Consider the following 18,840-nt stretch of genomic DNA (forward strand, 5'->3'; position numbering starts at 1 on the left):
ATCCTTCTTCATGGAGGGTCCTGTGCAACCACAGACTCATGCAACCAACCCTGTCCTTGCCCGTAGCCAGCCCTGGGGCTAGGCCTGGCCCAGGTAGGTGTCAACCTCCATGCAACAGAGTAAAACTGACAGCCAACACTTGAGAGAGGGTTTTGTGATTTCCATCTGGAATTTCATTTTATCCTTCCCGCAGAGAAGTAACATTGATCCCATTTTCTAGTCGAGGACACTGAGGTTCAAAGACGGGGTGTGCCTTCCAGCTGGCATGTGAACATAGGCTGGTTGGCTCGAAAGCACACCTAGTGCCCTCTGGCTCCACAGGGAGGTCAGGAGAACCTGACCCCAAGGGATGAACTTCATCAACAAAGCCCAGAGAGAGGGAGCTGGAGGGATTGAGACTGGCCCCCTCCCTCCTGGGAGGAGCAACGTAAACAACCAGCTCCCTGGATACCAAGGCTGCTGCAAAGGGAAAGGGGTAGGAGAGGGCAAAAGGTCACTCTTGAGAAGGTTTTGCCTGAGGGCCATGGACCCCAGACCACACTCTTTGGAAATCAGACCCTGCCTCCTCTGCTCAAAACCACTTAGGGGCTACCCTGGGGCACAGGATAAGTCCCAAGTCTTTAGTATCCTGCTAGGACTAGGGAGTTCTGGTGTGGTTGTGCCAACGCCTGCCCACTCTCTACCCTCTCTCCACTGCTGTCCTCCCCCACCACACCAGCCCTGTTCCCACCGTCACCAAGGCTGTGGCACACGCTGTTCCCTTTCCTCATCTCTTCTTTGCCTCCTCAACTCCTTGTCACCCTAGGTTCCCTGAATCCCTCCTCTGAACACACATCACCTGCTCTGGGCCCTCTCCTGGCTAGAATGTAGGCTCCTGGAGGCAGGGGCTCCTGGCTCACAGCACTTGGTACATCAGGTATCTGAATGCATCCCCCTGCAAGAGGCAGGGGGCCCTGCACTCTCTGCCCTTCTCTCTACTCCTCCCCAACCATCCTTTTCCTGTCCAGGTATCTTTCGCCCAAGGTGTGACCAGCTCAAACTTGCAGAGGGAAGAGACTCATCACACAGTATGCAGCACTGGCCTGGGTGCTGTACATCCAGTTAGTACGTTTAATCCCTTGAGAACCTTCCAGATGGAGGTGGGACAGGCTGAGTGTAAATGATTCCTATTTTCCAGGGGTGTCTGAGACCACCTGCCTGGAACGGTAAAAGAGTCTGGAAGTGGAGGATGTGGCATTTGAACCCAGGTCTGTCTGCTGCCTAGATACTCAGTGTCCTCTCTGGCCCTGTGACTCACTGTTTCCAGCCAGCTCACCTCCAGTCAGAGAGCGACTATTTCCCACCCATGCCCTCAGTTCACACACGCCCCAGGCAGTACAGCTCCTCTGTTGGGTCAGCAAAACACCAGTGTAGAGGCCAGCACAGGAGTCACCCCTCCCCTGGGTCAACAAAATGCCATTGTGGAAGAAATACCCCCCAGGTCAGCCCAACACTAATGGGGGAGACACCACCATTGTCAGCAAAGTGCAGGTACAGGAAGCATACTATGCACCCCCAGTCAGCAAAAGGCCAGTGTGAGAGGCAATTTCCTGTACCCCTGTCTGCCCGGGCCCATGACATGGGCTGGGGGTGCACAGACAGAGTCCTCCGAGGGGGTGCTCATGGGGTGTGGGAAGGCAGCGTAGCTGGAGCTGCTACTGCTGCCTGGGGGAGAAGGCTGCATGTGGCTGGCGAGTGGGGCAGCCTAGGGTGAGAGTTCTCGCATGGCACTAATGAAATCAACCACCAGCCTGCCCCCCCTCCCCAAGGCTCCCCAGGGACCCTCCAGGCTCCAGCTGATGCAATGCCCAGGCCAGATAATTGTTTTCTTCCCTCCTTAAAGGGCCAGATGCTGTTGCAGCTGCAGACATTATCTCGACCCCTGACAGACCTCATAGAGCTTGGTACCTGGTTAGGGGTAGGGGGAGCCCAGAAAGGAATAGCTCAGCCCTGAGTTCTGCAGAGTAAAATCCAATTAATGTCCAGAGGCCAGAAGTGTCTGTGAGCAAGAAGGGAGGGAAAGATAATAAGACAGAGACAGTGCTTGGCTCAGGAGAACACATGCCCCAAGGGAGGGACCTTGGTCCCTGCTGGGTCCTCAGCACCTGACTCCTGCCTGCCTGTCCCATCAAGTCCTTGGCACAAGAGTTGCTCCTGAGGTCAGCAGTTACCTTACTGAGCTCCCCTGAGTTCCAGGGACTGTGCTAAGCGGCTCAAATCCACCATTTTATTTACTCCTCCCAACAGACCTAGAAGGTGGGTTTGTTTTACTGAAGGAGGCTCAGAGAAAGGAAGTGATTTCCTTAATAGTGCAGAGCAAGAAAGTGGCACAGCCTGGGTTTGAAGCCAAGTTTGCCCAACTCTGGGCTTCATATCCTGCAGAGGGTCAGGTAGGGTTCAAACCCTGGGGCTGGAGATCCCTAAGCCAAGTAGCCTGGCACAGAGGGCACGGAAGGGGTCTGTGGCTCCTGAACAGGCTCTGAAAGGCATGGTGCTTGGCTTAAACACAGGTTTCACAGACCCCCTTCCCTAACCCCTGCCCCATTAGGCTGCTCACATACCCCCAGAGACAGTTGGCAGCTGCCTGTTTATAGACTAATTGGTGGTGGCTGGCAGCAACTGTGGGGCTGGCTAGTTAACCCCTTGGTGACCAGGCCTAGCCCAGAAAGCCCTCTCCCCACCACTTCAGGCCCCAAACCCAAGGACTCTAGACTTAAGAAGTCATCATGGGCAGAGGACAGGACCAAAGGGACAGCAGCTTTTCTCGTCACACCCAGACAACAACCCCAGGAGCAGGGGTTGGATGCTGACATTCACCTAGGCTCCCCAGCTCCATAGGACCACATCCGAACAGCCCCCAGGTGGCAGTGCCAGCCAGCACCCCTTGTTCTCTGGCCTTGGGTATGGCACTGCCCACCTCATCCAGAACCACAGGAGCCATGAGCCCTCTCGGGGTTTCCGGGCCCAGCGTACTGGGAAGAAACCCATTCCTCAAGGCTGGGCTGTCCAGAGAAAGTGATCGGGGCATGAGTCCGGCAGCCTGGAGGCCAGCCAGTGCAGACACCTCCCCTGAATGAGAGGGTGCCCAGGTTGCTCACCAAGGGTCTTGCCAAGCTTCCCCCAACCCTGGGCTCCCCACCATGGGTTGACCAACAGTCTCTCCCAGCTTCCCAGAGGCCCCCTCTTTCCACCCTAGGGCTGGAGTGAGCATCACCTCTTCTTTCACAGAGTGGGGGGTTCTTCTAGGCACCACAATGGTGTCTCATTGGGAGGAAAGAGTGGCCGCTTGTCAACCAGGGCACAGGCAGGAGAGAGGAAGGCAGGCTGCCTTCCAGCTCTCTTTCCAGGAGGAATTTTAAGCACTTTCCAAAAATGCCATGCGAGGCAATGCCTTTGAAGACCAGGACCCCAGATGCTCTGAGCTTCAGCAAAACACTCAAGACTCTGGAGCCCTCTACCCCATTTTCCAGGCTCCCCCAAACATCCCACGTTCCCTCGTATACCTTAGCCCCCACCCCAGAGCCATCACACACACTGTGCTCATCTTCCCTCATGCCCCAGCTCCCGCCCCCCAGACTCTGCACGCTCAGATCCCTACGTGGCGCCTGCCGGCCGGAGCTCCCCTCCCCTCTCCGGGTGGTCCCTCAGACCTCCGCAGCTCTCTTCCTACGTCCGCTCCTAGGCAAACTAGGCCTACCGACTTACCTGGGGTGGGGCCAGGGGCCAGATAGGGAGGGGTCTCCGTTGACCGAGGCGGCTCTGCAAGGCGGGGCAGGTGCTGCCCCTGGACCCCGCCCCGCGGACCCGGTGGTAGGCGCGGCCCGGTCGCGGGCGGGCGGTGGACTCCAATGAGGTAGGGGCGCGGGGCGGGGAGGGGCGGCGAGAGAAGCTCACGGGGGCATCGCCCGTCACCGGGCCGGGCAGCTCTGCTCCGTCCGCCTGCGCTGCCGGCTCAGCAGCCGCCACGATTCTCAGCCGCCGCGGGGTGCAAAGCACAAGCCCCGGCTGGCGGGAGGTGAAGAGGGAGGCGGGGCCTGCTGGGGGCGGGGCAGGAGGCAGGAGGGGCCGTGATGTGGGCGGGGCCAGGGGCTGGGTCTTTTATTGTGGGCGGGGCCTGGTGGAAACTGGAGAGCGTGGGTTTGCCAGAGTGGGGACGGCCTACACAGATAAGGCCTCGAAGGGGGTGGGGTCTAGAAGATGCTCCAAACTTCTCCACATTCCTAGAACCTTCCTGTCTTGTACCTTACCTCCGCTCCCCAACCTCTCTTTGTTCTTTCTTAGCCTTCCTTTGGGGCGCCTGAATGGCACCACAGTACCCCTGTTTCACCCTGGACCAGATCAAGGAATGTCAGATGATGAAGGGGCAAATGACTCACAAACATCAAATCCAATATATAGATGGAAAAACTGAAGCCCAGAAAGGAAGACTTGCCCAAGTGCCTGCTATGAGGAAAAAGGCTTTCTGGTGTCGCTTCCAGACAAAGGGTAAAGTTGTAGGGTTTCCTGCTTTGAGGCCCAGGTTAACCTCGCTCCCCTCCCCTCTCTTCTTCCCCTAGAGCAGTGTTTTTCACCTTGAGGAGATTTTTGCCCCCATCTCCACTTCTAGGAGCATCTGGAAATGTTTAGAGACATCTTTGGTTTTCACAGCTGGGGGTGTTGCTACTAGCATCCAGTGAGAAGAGATGAGGCATGCTGCTAAACATCCTGCAATGCACACAGCAGCCCCATGCCCAAAAGTTATCAGGCTGAAGCATCAATGATGCCAAGGCTGAGAAGCCCTGCTCTGGGACCTGGTATTCACCTAGATGATCTTCCAAGTGGGCTCCTTGAACCCTGGGTTCCCTGGCAGCCAGGAACTTGAGGATGCTGTATAAAGTGTCTCCTAGGGTGCCCCTATCATACCATTTTATTGATTTTTATAGAGAGGGCAAGGGAGGGAGAGAAACATCAATGTGTGGTTGCCTCTAGCATGCTCCCTATTGGGGACCTGGCCCACAACCCAGGCATGTGCCCTGAGTAGTAACTAGGGACCTTTTGGTTCACAGGCCAGCACTCAGTCCACTGAGCCACCCCAGTCTGGGGCCCGGCTTGCCATATTTATCCTCACTCAGCTGGTCAATTCCACTTCTGGCCCCAGTGTTCTTAATTTCACTCATTTACAGAGGGGACGATATTATTAGTATTTGCCTTCCTAATTGTTTGCTGGAAGCAGGCAACACAAGTAGTATTCCCTGCTGAATGCATGGATTAAAATGTGAGTGGGGAGTGGAGAGGTGTGGGGAAAGGGGAATGATTGGGATTAAATGACCCTCCTGAGATGGCTAGCTCTATCTTCTACATACTTCTCACTGTCTCACCCTCATCTGGTCTGTGAGAAAGGAAAACTGAGACCCAACAACGTGGAGAGCCTGAGGCTGGGTCCCACAGCTGCCCAGCGGTGGTGCCAGGACTCACACCTCTATTCACGTATTAACCAAACTTTTGTTATCGTCTAATCCACATCAGGCCTAGAAATAGGCCTGTGTTGTAGAATGATTGCTCTGGAGCAGCAAGGAGGATTAGATTAGAGGAGAATGGGGCCAGGGAATAGCTGGGACGATGGTGGGGGTAAGGATGTGGAGAGCCTGAGAGCAGAGCCTGTGAAGATTAGAGAGAAGGGAGGAGCCAAGATCCTCTGTGCTTCTCCCAGGCATCCTATCACAGACACATGTAAACCAGGGGCTGCCTTTGGAATCGGGGTCCCTTTGCACACCTGATGAAAACTTGGACTTTCTCTCTGCAGAAATGTGCTCATGGACACTTCCCATGTAATTTCAAGGGCTCCAAATCTCCATATTGGCTTCCAGAAGCATTGGGGGTGGGGGGTAGTGGTAGAGGTTGATTCTTAAGTGCATATAGAAGAGTAAACATTCAGGAATTTAAAAATCTTAAAAAAAGAGTAATGGCCAAGGATTCACCTTACCTGATATTAAGGTATATCATGAAGTCAACATATTGAAAGCAGTATGACAGTGAAGCAGGCGAGGGGAATCAGTGGGGAGAACAGAAGTGGCCAGCCGCACAAAGGGGTGCCGTGCGTGATGAAGACAGCACTTCAGGTGGGGCTGGGGCGGGGGGGGGGGCGGTGCGGAAATAGAGGCCTTTTGACAAATGGACGAAACAGCTGGCAAGTCATTTGGAGGAAATAAAAGAAAGCTGTGTCTTTTTTCTACAGGGAAATAATTCCCGGTGGAGTGTATACTTAAACAACACCATAATGTACCAGAAGAAAACATTCTCAATGTTTTAATAATCTCGGAAATGAAAGACTTTCTTCTAAGCATAATGAAATCTAGAAGCCAAAGGGAGAACATCAATAAATATGACTCTAAAAACGTCCAGAGAGAAGTGATAACACTCAGGTTTGAAAGACAAATGACAAACTCAGAGGATGTAAACCCCAGCTGACGTCCACTCTTGTCCCCTCAGGCCCACCAATCCTTCTCCCAGGCCAAGAAAGGGTCAAGCTGGAGGGACGATTGTGGGGACCGAGGCTGAGCACATCTCTGCGGCTTCTCCCCGGGCACCCCTGCCAGCGCCCACCTGTTCAGGGGCAAGGAAGTCCCGGAAATCCCCGCTAGGCCATCTGGCTCCGCAGCAGGTGCCTTCGCGCCGCGGAGCCCGAGTCCGCCCCAAGGCTGCTCGCCACTTCTCTCGTGTGGCCATCCTGGGAACTGCAGTCCTCGGTTTCAGCTCGTGCAGCTTCCCTGCGTGAAGGCGGCAATTTTTTTCTTAAAATAAAAAACACCCGAATTTTTGAGGGAGCGAAAAATGTTCTAGGCGTTGTGCTAAACACTTAAGGTAGAGTATTTCATCTGATACTCAAAACGGCTCTCCTAGGCAGGTCCATCTGACAAGGAAAAGGGGTTTGAAAAAAGTGACTTGTCCAATCCCTAAGTGGTGGCCTCAGGGTTCAATGTCTGACTCCTGGTCCCATTCTTAATGTAAGAAAGCCAAACCCTTGGGGGAACTCAAAAATTTTTTGAGGCTAATCTTGATCCAGGCCTTGTCCCAGGTGTGGGAGATTCCGAAGCCATTAGGGGACACAGGTAGAGAGAAGCAATTGTGACACGGTGAATCCTGGAGAATGCAGAGGACCAGTTAACCCCAGGAAGGGGTGAGGGCAGCAGGGAGGAATCCCGGAGGTGTGCTTGAAGCTTCATCGGGTGGGGCTTGAGGAGCGGGTGAAGGAGCCTGCCGCACTCACAAGCCCTGAAGGAGGAAAAGGGGCTGTGTGGCCGGAGCGGTGGTCTATGCGCCTTATGGCTGTGGTAAGTTGGAAATGAGGCCGGACAAGTACACCAGGACCAAGCGCAAATTTGGGCACAGAGGGTTTTGAGCATAAAGATTCTGAGTGCTTTTTCTCTGTTTCAGTTCACTTGGTCTAGTGGCCACCTTTGCTGTCAACCCAACCTGCTTCTTTCCCTCCAGATGCTCCCCATTTGGGTTCAAGGTACCAGTTGCCTAAGCCAGAAACCTGGGAGTCTGCATCGAGACCTTCCTTGTCCTGGCCTCTATCCTGTTAATCATCAGGGTCTGCCCAGTCCACCTCCTACACATTCCCCAGGTTCACTTACTGCTCTCCATTCAGACGGCCTCCCTTTCACCATTTCCGAACTTTTACACAAGAGAAATCCTTCTAAAGCAGATTTGATCACGACTCCTCCCCTATTAAAAACCCTTTTCATTGATCCATTCAACAAATATTGAGCAAGCATTTGTCACATGTTGAGTACTGATGAGCAAAGCATAGACTTTAAAGCCTGTTGGAGTGACAAATATCAAATGATCCCCTCCTCAAATAACGTGCAATTACAAACCGGGGTTCTTGCCATAGGGGGGCCTGGCCCAGCAAGGGAGGTTGCAGAATGCTCCTCAAGGTATCCCATCTGAAGTTCGAATAGCAGTCAACCAGATCGAAGAGTTGAGGATTGGGTAAGAGCTTATGAAAAAGTCCTAAAGGTGCTTTTCTGAGTGTTTCCTCACCTGTATAATGGGGATATTTATAGTTCTGAGGATTAAATGAGTTAATAGGTATAAAGCCCTTAGAGCAGGTCCTGGGACATAATAAAATTTTCCATAAGTGCTAGCTATAATAACAATTATTATTATTATTTATTAATTTTTTAAAGTAGAGAACCATTGAAGGCTTATCAGCAAAGGAGTTAAATGACAAAGTAGGATTTTTTTTAAAGGGTGACTGTGAGTTTGTTTTTTTTTAAAGATTTTATTTATTTATTTTTAGAGAGGGAAGGGAGGGAGATAGAGAGAGAAACATCAATGTGCGGTTGCTGGGGGTTTTGGCCTGCAACCCAGGAATGTACCCTGGCTGGGAATTGAACCTGGGACAATTTGGTTCCCAGCCCGCACTCAATCCACTGAGCTACGCCAGCCAGGGCTGAAGTAGGATTTTTCACAGGTTGCTTTGGCTGCAGTGAGGAGCAGGGGTAGGAACAAGGAAAGACTAGATTCAGGGGAACTAATGAGGAGACTCTTACAGGGGTCCATTAAGAGCTGTGGGGCATTTACACAAAGGAGGCAGAGAGGATAACATTGGCCTTGGTGTCTGATTGGTGGTGGGAGGCTGTAGGAGGTGGGGAGGGGACTCCCAGCGTTTTGTCCCCAGCAGCAGGGTGGGTGGTGATGTTCTTCACCAGGTCCGGGAAGCCTGGGGGAGGACCAGGCCTGAGGGAGATGCTGAGTCCAGTCTTGGACATGTTCAGATACAGGAACTGAGGGACCTCCTGGGTGAGAGCCTGCAGAGGCAGCTGGTTAGGTCTCGAGTTCAGAGGAAAACTTATGGCTGCAGAGATTAAATTGAGATTGTTGGCAAATACATGAACATTGGACCTCAATCATCTGATCTGTGAAATGATAAGAGAAAGGAGATAGCTAAATGACTTTTTAAGGTTTCTTCTGGCTCCAAAATGTGTAGGTGTCCAAGTGTTGAAGTTGGTAGGACCCCAGAGACAGAGAGACCAAAAAAAAAAATCCATGTGGCCTAAAAAACTTGGCAGAGACCCATTAGAGGTTATTTTTCATTCTTTCATCTGACTTTCACTGAGCAGCTACTATAAGCCACATGGTCTTCTGTGAATAAAAGGGTGAACAAGACCCAGCCCTTGCAGTGAGGGTATTCACAGCCTGGTGGGGAGATAGACAAGGCAAAGGGCAATTATAAAATGCAGTCACGTGCCACTCAATGATGGAGATACGTTCTTAAGAATGGGTCGTTAGGTGATTTTTGTCATTATAGGAACATCGCAGAGTGCACTTACAGAAACCTAAATGGTATAGCCTACCTACACCTAGACTGTGTGGTACAGCCTACTGCTCCTAGGCAACAAACCTGTACAGCATGTTACTGCACTGAATACTGTAGGCAACTGCAACACAATGGTACATATCTGTGTGCCTAAACACAGTTAAACATAGAGGAGGCACAGGAATGGCACATAGAAGACAGCTCACCTGTATGGGGCATTTGCCATGAATGGAGCTTGCCAGACTGGAAGTCACTCTGGGTGAGTCGGTGAGTTGGTGGTGGGTGAATGTGAAGGCCTAGGGCATCACCGAGCACTACTGCAGACTTCACAAACACGTCCAAACAGCCTCCTCCTGCTTCCTTCCAACAGGATCAGAAATAGAACCTCAAAGAAGCCACCAATGCTGCTGCTCCCTGAACAGTGATGGGGCCTGGACCAACTGCAGTTATCAGGAGGAGGACCGGGCCGGGTAAGGCGTACATCATCGTATTGACTGTGAGGGAGTGAAAGGTGGCCTGAGGATCGGCAGGGAGAAGAAACCCAGATGCAACAACTCAGGAACACAGGGGGTTGTCATGGCGATGTAGTGGTGGCTACTGCATGTTGGAGCAGTGGACCGATTAAGGAAATTTGTAATATTTATGGGGGAAAAAGGCCACTTCTTTGTATTTGAGCTAGATGGTATTTTACATAAAGAGGGTATAGAACTGAGGACTCAGTGTTTTGACTTTGGACATTTGTTTTGGGCTTCTTGACCCTATCTTGCATGAGGGGTTCTCTCTGGCTTTGAAAAGATGGAAGAAATAAAACTTATGTATGCTTTATGTCAGTAATTTGCAGCTGATGGGCTGCCTGAATTTTTAAAACATACAATACCTGACTATTTAGTCAGGACACTGACCTCTTTTCCCTTAGAGTGTCAAATAAAAAAAATGACAACAGCCAACACAATGGCCATCTGGTGCGACTGCCCTGTCTTGAACCACAAACATAAAGATCATGTAATAAAGAGGGTTGCATCTTTTTGTTCATGCTGCATAACAAGGTTGTATCTGATTGGTTAGTTCTTGGTATCAGAAATCTTATTTATGTACAAGTATAGTCACCTGATATTTTTAAAAAGTCACTTTGGAGTAAAAAGGGTAGGTAGTTATGATGATGATGATGATGATGATGATGATGATGATGATGATGCAAATCAATCAAAATTATAACTATTTTTGTCAGTTCGGCAAAAATATATTTTTTGGTGTGCTGCAGAATTTTAGTAATTAGTTTATGTGTGCCACAAGATGAAAAGGGTTGAAAATCACTACTTTACATCATTACAACCTGAAAACATTTCCAAAGCACAGGGAGGGACAGGGTGCCTCCACACGGCCACAGAAACCCTTGACTAGCGTGGAGTGACACTTAACACTTGCTAAGGAAGTCCCTGGGGACCTGTGTCCTTGCACAGGATCTGCGACCTTCAACAGAGAACTCACAGCGACGTGCTCCGAAGACCGTCTGGGTCGATCTGGGAGGGCTGTAGCACCGAGGGGACAGGCTCCTCTGCTGAAACACCCATGACTGGGGTGTCACCTGTGCACTGGTGAGGTGCTGTGTGTGAGAGGGAGGCTACTGCCAAGTGCTACAGGTAGTGATCCCATCAGGAAAAATACTCCTTCTGAACCACTAGGTTGTTGACCAAAGTCTTCCTTACGCAACATGTGATTATAGTAAGCCAAGTGCCCAGACCAAGGGATGCTTCCTAGAGGAAGTGACAAGACCTGAAAGGCAGGCAGAACCAAGCTATATGAGGAACCTGGGCCTGGGAGGGTTGTCAGTGTGGTTGCTGTTCATGTGGTTATTTTAAAGATCTTCTTCCCTCTTGAATTTTTTCACCCTGGACTCTACCCCTCTACCTCCAGTCCACAAAGAACCAAACAATAATAGTTGAAGTTCTTAAGCTCTGTTGATGTCTTCGCCTAGATCCTTGTCTGCTTTGCTCCTCATGACCTCAACTCCACACTCTGTGCCAGGGCTTGGATGAGGGTGGGGCAAAGGAGGCACCTAGGGCACAAATTTCAAGAGCTCTCACTATTGGGCATGCGACGTGCTCCTGGCCCTTTTCCCTGCTCATGTCCCCACTCCAGACTTTCCAGGTGCTCCTCTGTGCTCACATATTGCTCTCCAGTCCCTACCGGCATTTGCCTGCTAAAAGCTGGCACTGCTCCAAGGCTCAGCTCAGTTATCACTTCCTCCTGGAAGCCTACTGCTCTTCCCAGTTGTCCCTGCCTCCTGCCTAGGCTGAGACAGGCCTTGGTGCTCTAATAGCATGATAAAGGCTGCAAAGCACAGCACTAATGGGGCCTGGCCTTGGCACCAGAGTCCTTTTCAGAGGACTCTCAGAGCACAGAGTCCAGCTGTGCTTTTCATCACCTGTGCACAGCTCTCTGAGCCTGTCTCCAAGTGTGAACGATGTGGTGCTGACCTCTCAGGGAGCCATAAAGATTAAATGAGGAAATGTATGTAAAGTGATCAGCAGTGACTGGTGCAGGGCACTCAACGAATGGTAGTTATTATTCCTTTGTTTATACCTCTTCTAAAGCACTCAGATATTCTAATTATTTCTTGCTTTTATCTTTCCTATACTGTAAGTTTCTCTGGGCAGGAAGGAGGAGGAAGAGGAGGAAGAAGATCTTTACTGATGACATTTAATGGGCATTAAGACATGTTTGCTGTGTAAAGAAAGAAATAATAAATTCCATAGGAAAAGTTCTGGGCAGAAAACCTGGAGTCTTGGACTCCAGTGACATGGCCCCAGTGACGGCACGGTGCCTGCCCACCTCACATCCACTTCGAAGAAAAGCTGCCCAGACCACAGACTATGTTGGGGCCAAGCTTGGGGCCACTTGGCCCCTCCAGTCTCTCGACTCGAGCAGATGCACAGGGCCAGCACGAGAGCCAAGGGTTGCCATTTCACATATAGCTGGTCACCTTTAACTAATGGCCCTGCACAACAGTCTGGGACAGGCCACTTAGAAGCTCTCTTGAAGGAAGGAACAGAAAGAAATCATGAGATGGCAGAGGGAATTAAAACAGGGAGGTCAGAAACGAGTGAGCCGTAGCCAGTAAAACCATGTGCAAACCAAGATAAGAGGGAGCAGAGACCAAGAGCAAGCAGAAGCCTTGGTGCACAGAGGGGAAAGGAGCCACCCCGTGCAGAGATGGGGACGGTGTGAGGGGAGGGAGGTTGACGTGAGTCCTAGGCCTGCCTCCTTCCAGCTGGTGTTTCAGTTTCAGCCCTTGCAAGGAACTCCTTTTTATTTGAGCTGGATTGAGTAGGTTTCTGTTCCTTGCGGCTCAACGAGACTAATTCTACTTGTTATCTTGGTGAGTCTCTGCCCTTCTGTGGGCCTCAGTTTGACTAGGCCATCTCTGAGGTCTTCTCCAGATCAGTGTTCTCTTTGAACACCACATAGAGAAAATGATTTTCAGGTTGTTGGCAACTAAATTCAGTATTAGTTTCAGAGTGTCATGACATCCTGGCTCCCAAAATAGTTTGGTAGCTGGTTAAAGAGCCTATGGGAGGATCCGACACACACCTGGCTTTGAACCTGAGCCCTGCTGCTACAATCCGCCTTCCACCGCATCCTTTGATGAAGCACAAAGGAACTGAGGAGCCAGGGCTGGTGTTGGTCCAGGGTCTTTTGGCTGCTGAATGCCTACCTACCTTCTTAACACTTTCCTGGACCCACTTCAGCATTTCAGAGGATATCGGTGCCAGGTCTGCTCCAAAGAAAGTGCCCCTTCGGGAAGAACTTGAACAAAGAAAGTTTCCTTCTTTGGTGTTAAGCTCTCCTGCCTTCCAGCTGTTTGGCTCTGGGCCTGTGCCATGCCTTCATCCTTCTAAGCTAAAAACTATGTTGATAATAATACACTCTGGCTTTTGTATAGTGAGTGCTTTGTACTTTTCAGAGCATTTTAATGCACATTATCTTATTTGATACAGAAACCAGGGAGAACAGGCTAGAAGGAGGGATAGAGGATAATACCTATCATTTCTTCTATCCCATTCACCCCCTTAAAACAATTTATTTTCAAAGGGGTTAGAGAAATGATCTCTCTGCTTTTTAAAAAACAGATGGAAATATTGAGACTGAGCTTGATTAAGTGATTTGCCCAAAATCACAGAGCAAGTTCATGACTGAGTTGGATGTGGATGGTTTCTAATCGTGCATCACACTTAAGCAGGACTTGCCTAAGATCACCTTGTGAAACACTATTGGCCATGGCAAGGTGTCTCTCATTGGAATGGTATTCTGGCACCACTGCCCCTTGAGGCCTCCAGAAGTCATTCACAGTCTTACCCCTTCAGCCCCTAGAGAGATGTGGCTACCCCCAATGGCTTGGGTAGTACCATGAGCCCACAGAAGTAAGCCAGGTTAGATGTAAGGATCTGGTGATAGCGCTTCAGGAACTGGCAAGAATAAATACCATGGGAAGGGTCAGTTTTCTAGTTTCGATTAAAGAGTGGCTGGTGGAAGGTCAGGCAGGAAAGGTGGAGAAGCATCAGTCATTCCCTCCATCGGCACCTCTAAAAAAGAGGAAGCAGAAGCAATAGTCCCTGTGTCTCCCCCCTTCCTAAACTATACCCTGCAGCAAGGACAACCTTTCCTCACTCCTCTGTTTTAAACCCCCTTGCCAAATGCACTCATTGCTTCATTACCACCCAATCATTCCAGAGCCTGTCTCTCCCAGTCACAACATGGGGTCAAGTTAGCTTGGGAGGCAAGCAGTAAGTTCTCCATCACATAGTCCTAACAGTTAGGGGTAGGCAAGGAGGAAAAAGGAGTAGGAGGCTTTATGTGTGCTTTCTCAGGGTCCACCCCTGCCCCTTTCCCAATGTCCCAGAGGAGAGCTCAGTATGTTTCTCTTGTGGCATCACCCAGCACCACTGGGAAATGAGTCAGGGTGGTCAGCCTATCCCACGGTCAGGGCAACACTGTGTCAGTCAAAGTGAAGACAACAAAACAGAAAGTGTGCCTGGAATTTCAAACAGAGGGGATTTATTTAGAAGAAGTGGTTAGAAACATGTCAGCTTGAAGGAGCAAAATGATAAAGCAGACAATCTAGAGATCAGTAGCTGTAGGTAGCTTCTACCACCCCTAGGCCTGGCCAATCAAATGGAAGGGTGTTCCTAGACCCAGAAGTGCACTTGCTGCTGACACTACTGGAATGCTGTTTTTGAAATTATGCTGCTGGCAAAACTGACAGAGGTCATTGGAGCCTACAGCTACCCACTGCTGCCCCTCCAGTACCCCTGACACTGCTGAACCTGTGGCAGTAGCCCACCACTGCCAGAAACACCGAAGGTCTCTGAGCCCATAACTACCAGCTGCTGCCAGAGTGTCAGGTGGATGAAGAAAGAACACTGGCCTCTCCTCTCACCATCCCATCTCCAGCCATACAGTTTCCCACCTGTACTTCCCATTAGCTGAATCTGACAGGAAGCCAGCTGGCAAGAGGAGTGTGGGAAATGTAGTTTTCAGGATCCAGAACTCTTCAGTACAAAGCAGAGCATGGGAAGGTTAGAATAGGCAAATGACCATAACAAATGCTATCAAAACTTTCAAATAGCCCTGGATGGTGTGGCTCAGTGGATTGGGAAATGACCTGTGAACCACAAGGTCACGGGATCAATTACCAGTCAGGGCATACAACTGGGTTGTGGGCAGGGTCCCCAGTTGGGGGCCTGTGAGAGACAACTGGGGGGATCTGTGTTTCTCTCACACATCAACTCTTCTCTCCTTCTCTTCCTCCCTTCCTTCCCCTCTCTCTGAAAACGAATACCCAACTTTGGCTGTGTATAGTGTGCACCCACGTGTGATGCACGTTACACACGGGGTTATTGTACCCACGGTATGTGATCATTGTACCCATGTATAATGTGCACCCTTGTTTTTCCCCTCAAAAATTGGGGCTAAAAGTGCACATTATACACAGCAAAGTACAGTATATTAAATCTTTTCAAAAAACCAAACTTTCAGTCCTGGCTGGTGTGGCTCAGTGGATTGAGTGCCAGCCTGCAAGGCAAAGGGTTGCTGGTTCAGTTCCCAGTCAGGGCATATGCCTGGGTTGTGAGCCAGGTCCCCAGTGCGGGGTATGTGAAAGGCAACCACACATTGATGTTTCTCTCCCTCTCTTTCTCCTTCCCTTCCCCTCTCTCAAAAAATAAATAAATAAAGTCTTTAAAAAACAAAACCAGAACTTTCATTGGCCTGGGCCAGGTAGTTCACCAGCGGGTTGCAGATTGCAGGTTCATCCCCAATTGGTCCCTGCCCACCCAGCTTTCTTCCTTCCTCTCTCTCTCTGAAATCAATGGATACATCCTCAAGTGAAGATAAAAAAATAACCTTTCAACTAGCTTTGGCACTTTAGAGGGCATATGTATCGGACATTAGGTAATTACCTCATTTCTCCGTTTCCCACTTTCCAACAACCCCTGAGTTCCTTTCCAGGATCCATGGGTTTCCAGGAAGCACACTGCACCTGGGTATAGCAGGGCTGCGTCAGTCAATCCCACTGACCAGAATGATTCGTTCAGGGTGGTCATATGAACTCAGCCTGTCCAATCAGATGGGACTCTCAGGACTTTTGCTGAAAAGGCTGGCACATAGACTCTCTTCCTTGCTAACCATGAATGAGGAGGAATGCAGCCCCTGGGATCTCACAGCAGTCATATTGGGGCAGTAAGGGGAGCAGAAGCCAGGAAGAAAGAGTAGCCTGAAGACTAGGAAATTAATTAGGGGCACATATGGAACCCACAGCCCATAGCCACTGCTTAGGAAGCTCTGGTGTAGTCGATCAGGCTTATGCCCCTTGGGGTGCCTGCTATCTGTCACAAAACAAGACCAATTTACAAGCATCATGGAAAACACTGGAAGAGAAAGTTCTAGGAATCTAGGAATCTTTTACCATGGTCACATCCTAGACTAGGGCTTTTAAGTATTTTTTTACTGTACCCTCAATAAAAATAAATGTTACAGTGTGACCAGTACACACATAGCTGTATATATAACTCGAACACAAGTTTCACAATAGTTTTCAAAGTATTTACCCTTGCTATGTGCAATTAATTTAAATTTTCAATTCTATCCTACTCCATTTTAAAAGAATAAAGCTGGTGCCAGTGCCCTAGCCTGTGTGGCTCAGTTGGTTGGAGCATTATTCTATAACCAAAGGGTTGCAGGTTTGATTCCCAAGCAGGGCACATACCTAGGTTGTCGGTTTGGTTCCCAGTCCAGGCATGTATGGGAAGCAACAAACTTATATTTCTCTCATTGATGTTTCTCTCTCTCTCTTCCTCTCTCTAAAAAGCAATGAATGAATGTCCTTGAGAAAGAATTTTTTTTAATTATAAAAAAAAGTAAAGCTGGTTGCAAACTTCTAAATGATTTCATGATCTTCTAAAGGGTTATAATTTGCAATTCAGAAAACACCACCCTGTATATACCATGCCATCATCAATTGCTACAAAACTTAACTCTTGGTTTTAAGCATCCTACCCTTCACTAATTTTCCTGCTTCTGTACAAAGTACATTCTCTATCTTCCTTTGTTATGAAGAAAAGTCCCAGTGCCTATCCGAGGAGAACCTTTGCCCAACCTGTGCCGAGGGCCCTGAGAACTTACATTGTACATATTCTCTTTTTGCATTGTCAAATTCTGCTGTTCTGTTGGAATATTTAGTTTACAAAACTGCTCTAGAATCTCTCTTCTTAAAACCAAAAACAAACCAACAATCAAAAAGCTCTCCTTGGCCCCATTTCAACCCCCACTTCCTTGAGCCAAACCAGAGCAGGCATAGTTGAATGGGCGGCCTCGAGTTGAACTCAGTAGAATGGATGAGAATCTTGGCAGGAAGACAAGTGGTGGGTATGAAAAGGAGAAGAAGGCCTCAATATTTGTGTGAATGGATGGAAATCAGCAGTGAATTTTGACCCTATAACTATTTTCCTTAAACTCCCATTTTGAGAATCTTGCTCCCTGCCTCCAAATCTTTGTTGCTGGAGCCTGGACATTGGTAACAGCTAAGTTCAAGTTCAACACCAGTTTGCCATTTCCGAGCTGGCTAACTTTAGATAAATCACATTTCTTCTTCAAGTTTTCTCACCTGTAAAATCAGTCTAATTAAAACCTATCTCATCAGCTGGGCTTAAGTATTAAATGAGATCAACACAGCTCTCATTATTATCGAGGGCTTCCCTCGTCCTTGAACAAAACCTGACTTACGCACTAATAATAATTAGCATAGTGACCACTTGTTGAGCAAGTCCTCTGTGCCAGGCAGTATGTTGACCTTATAGTTTCCAAGCCAAGGATTCCCTGGTACCTTTTCACTGCAGAACTTTTTCCAATATCTCAACATTTGTAGAGTGAATACTATGTACCAGAGAGTGAACTGGATTACTTGCATTCATTCATTCATTCATTCATTCATTCTATAGATGTTAATGAAGCACTTATGGTGCCAGTGATTTCCTAGATGCTGGGAAAACCAAGAGGAACAAGGCTCTGAACCTTGAATTTACTAGTCCCAGTAAATGCTGTGCAATGAGGCTATGTATGTGGGGTGCTCTTTCCTCATGGCTTCCTAGGTCTAGGCAATCCCATCTTTGGCACCAGACCCCACAACTGACAGTGTTTCTGATTCTGCTTTTCTGGCTTTACCTTAGAGCTATAACTCAGGAAGTGCCTTTGAATTCTCAGCTCTCCAGGTGGCCACCAGGATTAAGAGATTTTTGTGTTCCTAATCTCTCCTTACCTGGGATTCCCCTCCAGAAGAAATTTAGCATATATCTAAAAGACAGGTAATTGCTGGTCTGGCTGGCTCTTAACCCGTCACACTTTTTTTTTTCTTACCCTCATCCGAGGATGTGTTTATTGATTTTAGAGAGAGAGGAAGGGAGACAGAGAAACATGAATATGAATGAAACATTGTTTGCTTGCTTCCCATACACACTCCGACCAGGGGTCAAACTTGCAATGTAGGTGTGTGCCCTGACTGAAAATCGAACCCACAGCCTTTTGTTGCACAGGATGATTTTCCAACCAGCGGAGCCGCTGGAGCAGGGCTCCAGAAGCCTGATTTATCACAGCAGAGTGGAGCCATCTCTCAGGGGGCTCTTGTATTCACAAAGCTTACAGAAACTGATAGTTATACAAAACAATTCAATAGACTAATTTATATGAAAAATGCAGTTATCAAAAGAACTGGAATCCTCTAGGTGGCAGATCACTAAGTTCTGTCCCTGTGGTTAAGATATTTGCTGAGTGAGCTTAGAATCACACCAGGAAAGTGTACTGAAGCATTTCTTAGCTGAGGCAGCCTGAAATATTCTCACCCACTACAGGGATGGCATGGACAAGGAAACGGAAACACTCAGCTTGGCTTGACTGAGGCAGGGCTTAAGGGGGCCGTGCTAGTACTTGTCTCTGGCTGCCTTGTT

General features: G+C 49.1%; 1 protein-coding gene across 1 annotated transcript in view; it reads right to left on the bottom strand.

The window, feature by feature from the left end:
- The window catches only part of RIMS3 (regulating synaptic membrane exocytosis 3), a 38,985-nt gene extending 34,966 nt beyond the window's left edge, over positions 1-4,019 (bottom strand). Inside the window, exon 1 of the mRNA XM_045859662.1 lies at positions 3,745-4,019. The gene's annotated coding sequence lies outside the window, so the exon portion shown is untranslated. The remainder of the gene's footprint in view (positions 1-3,744) is intronic.
- Between the last annotated feature and the right edge of the window lie 14,821 nt (positions 4,020-18,840).

The sequence above is a fragment of the Phyllostomus hastatus genome, unplaced genomic scaffold, assembly GCF_019186645.2.
Source record: "Phyllostomus hastatus isolate PE091 unplaced genomic scaffold, TTU_PhHast_1.1 phas_scaffold_182, whole genome shotgun sequence".
NCBI lineage: Eukaryota > Metazoa > Chordata > Mammalia > Chiroptera > Phyllostomidae > Phyllostomus > Phyllostomus hastatus.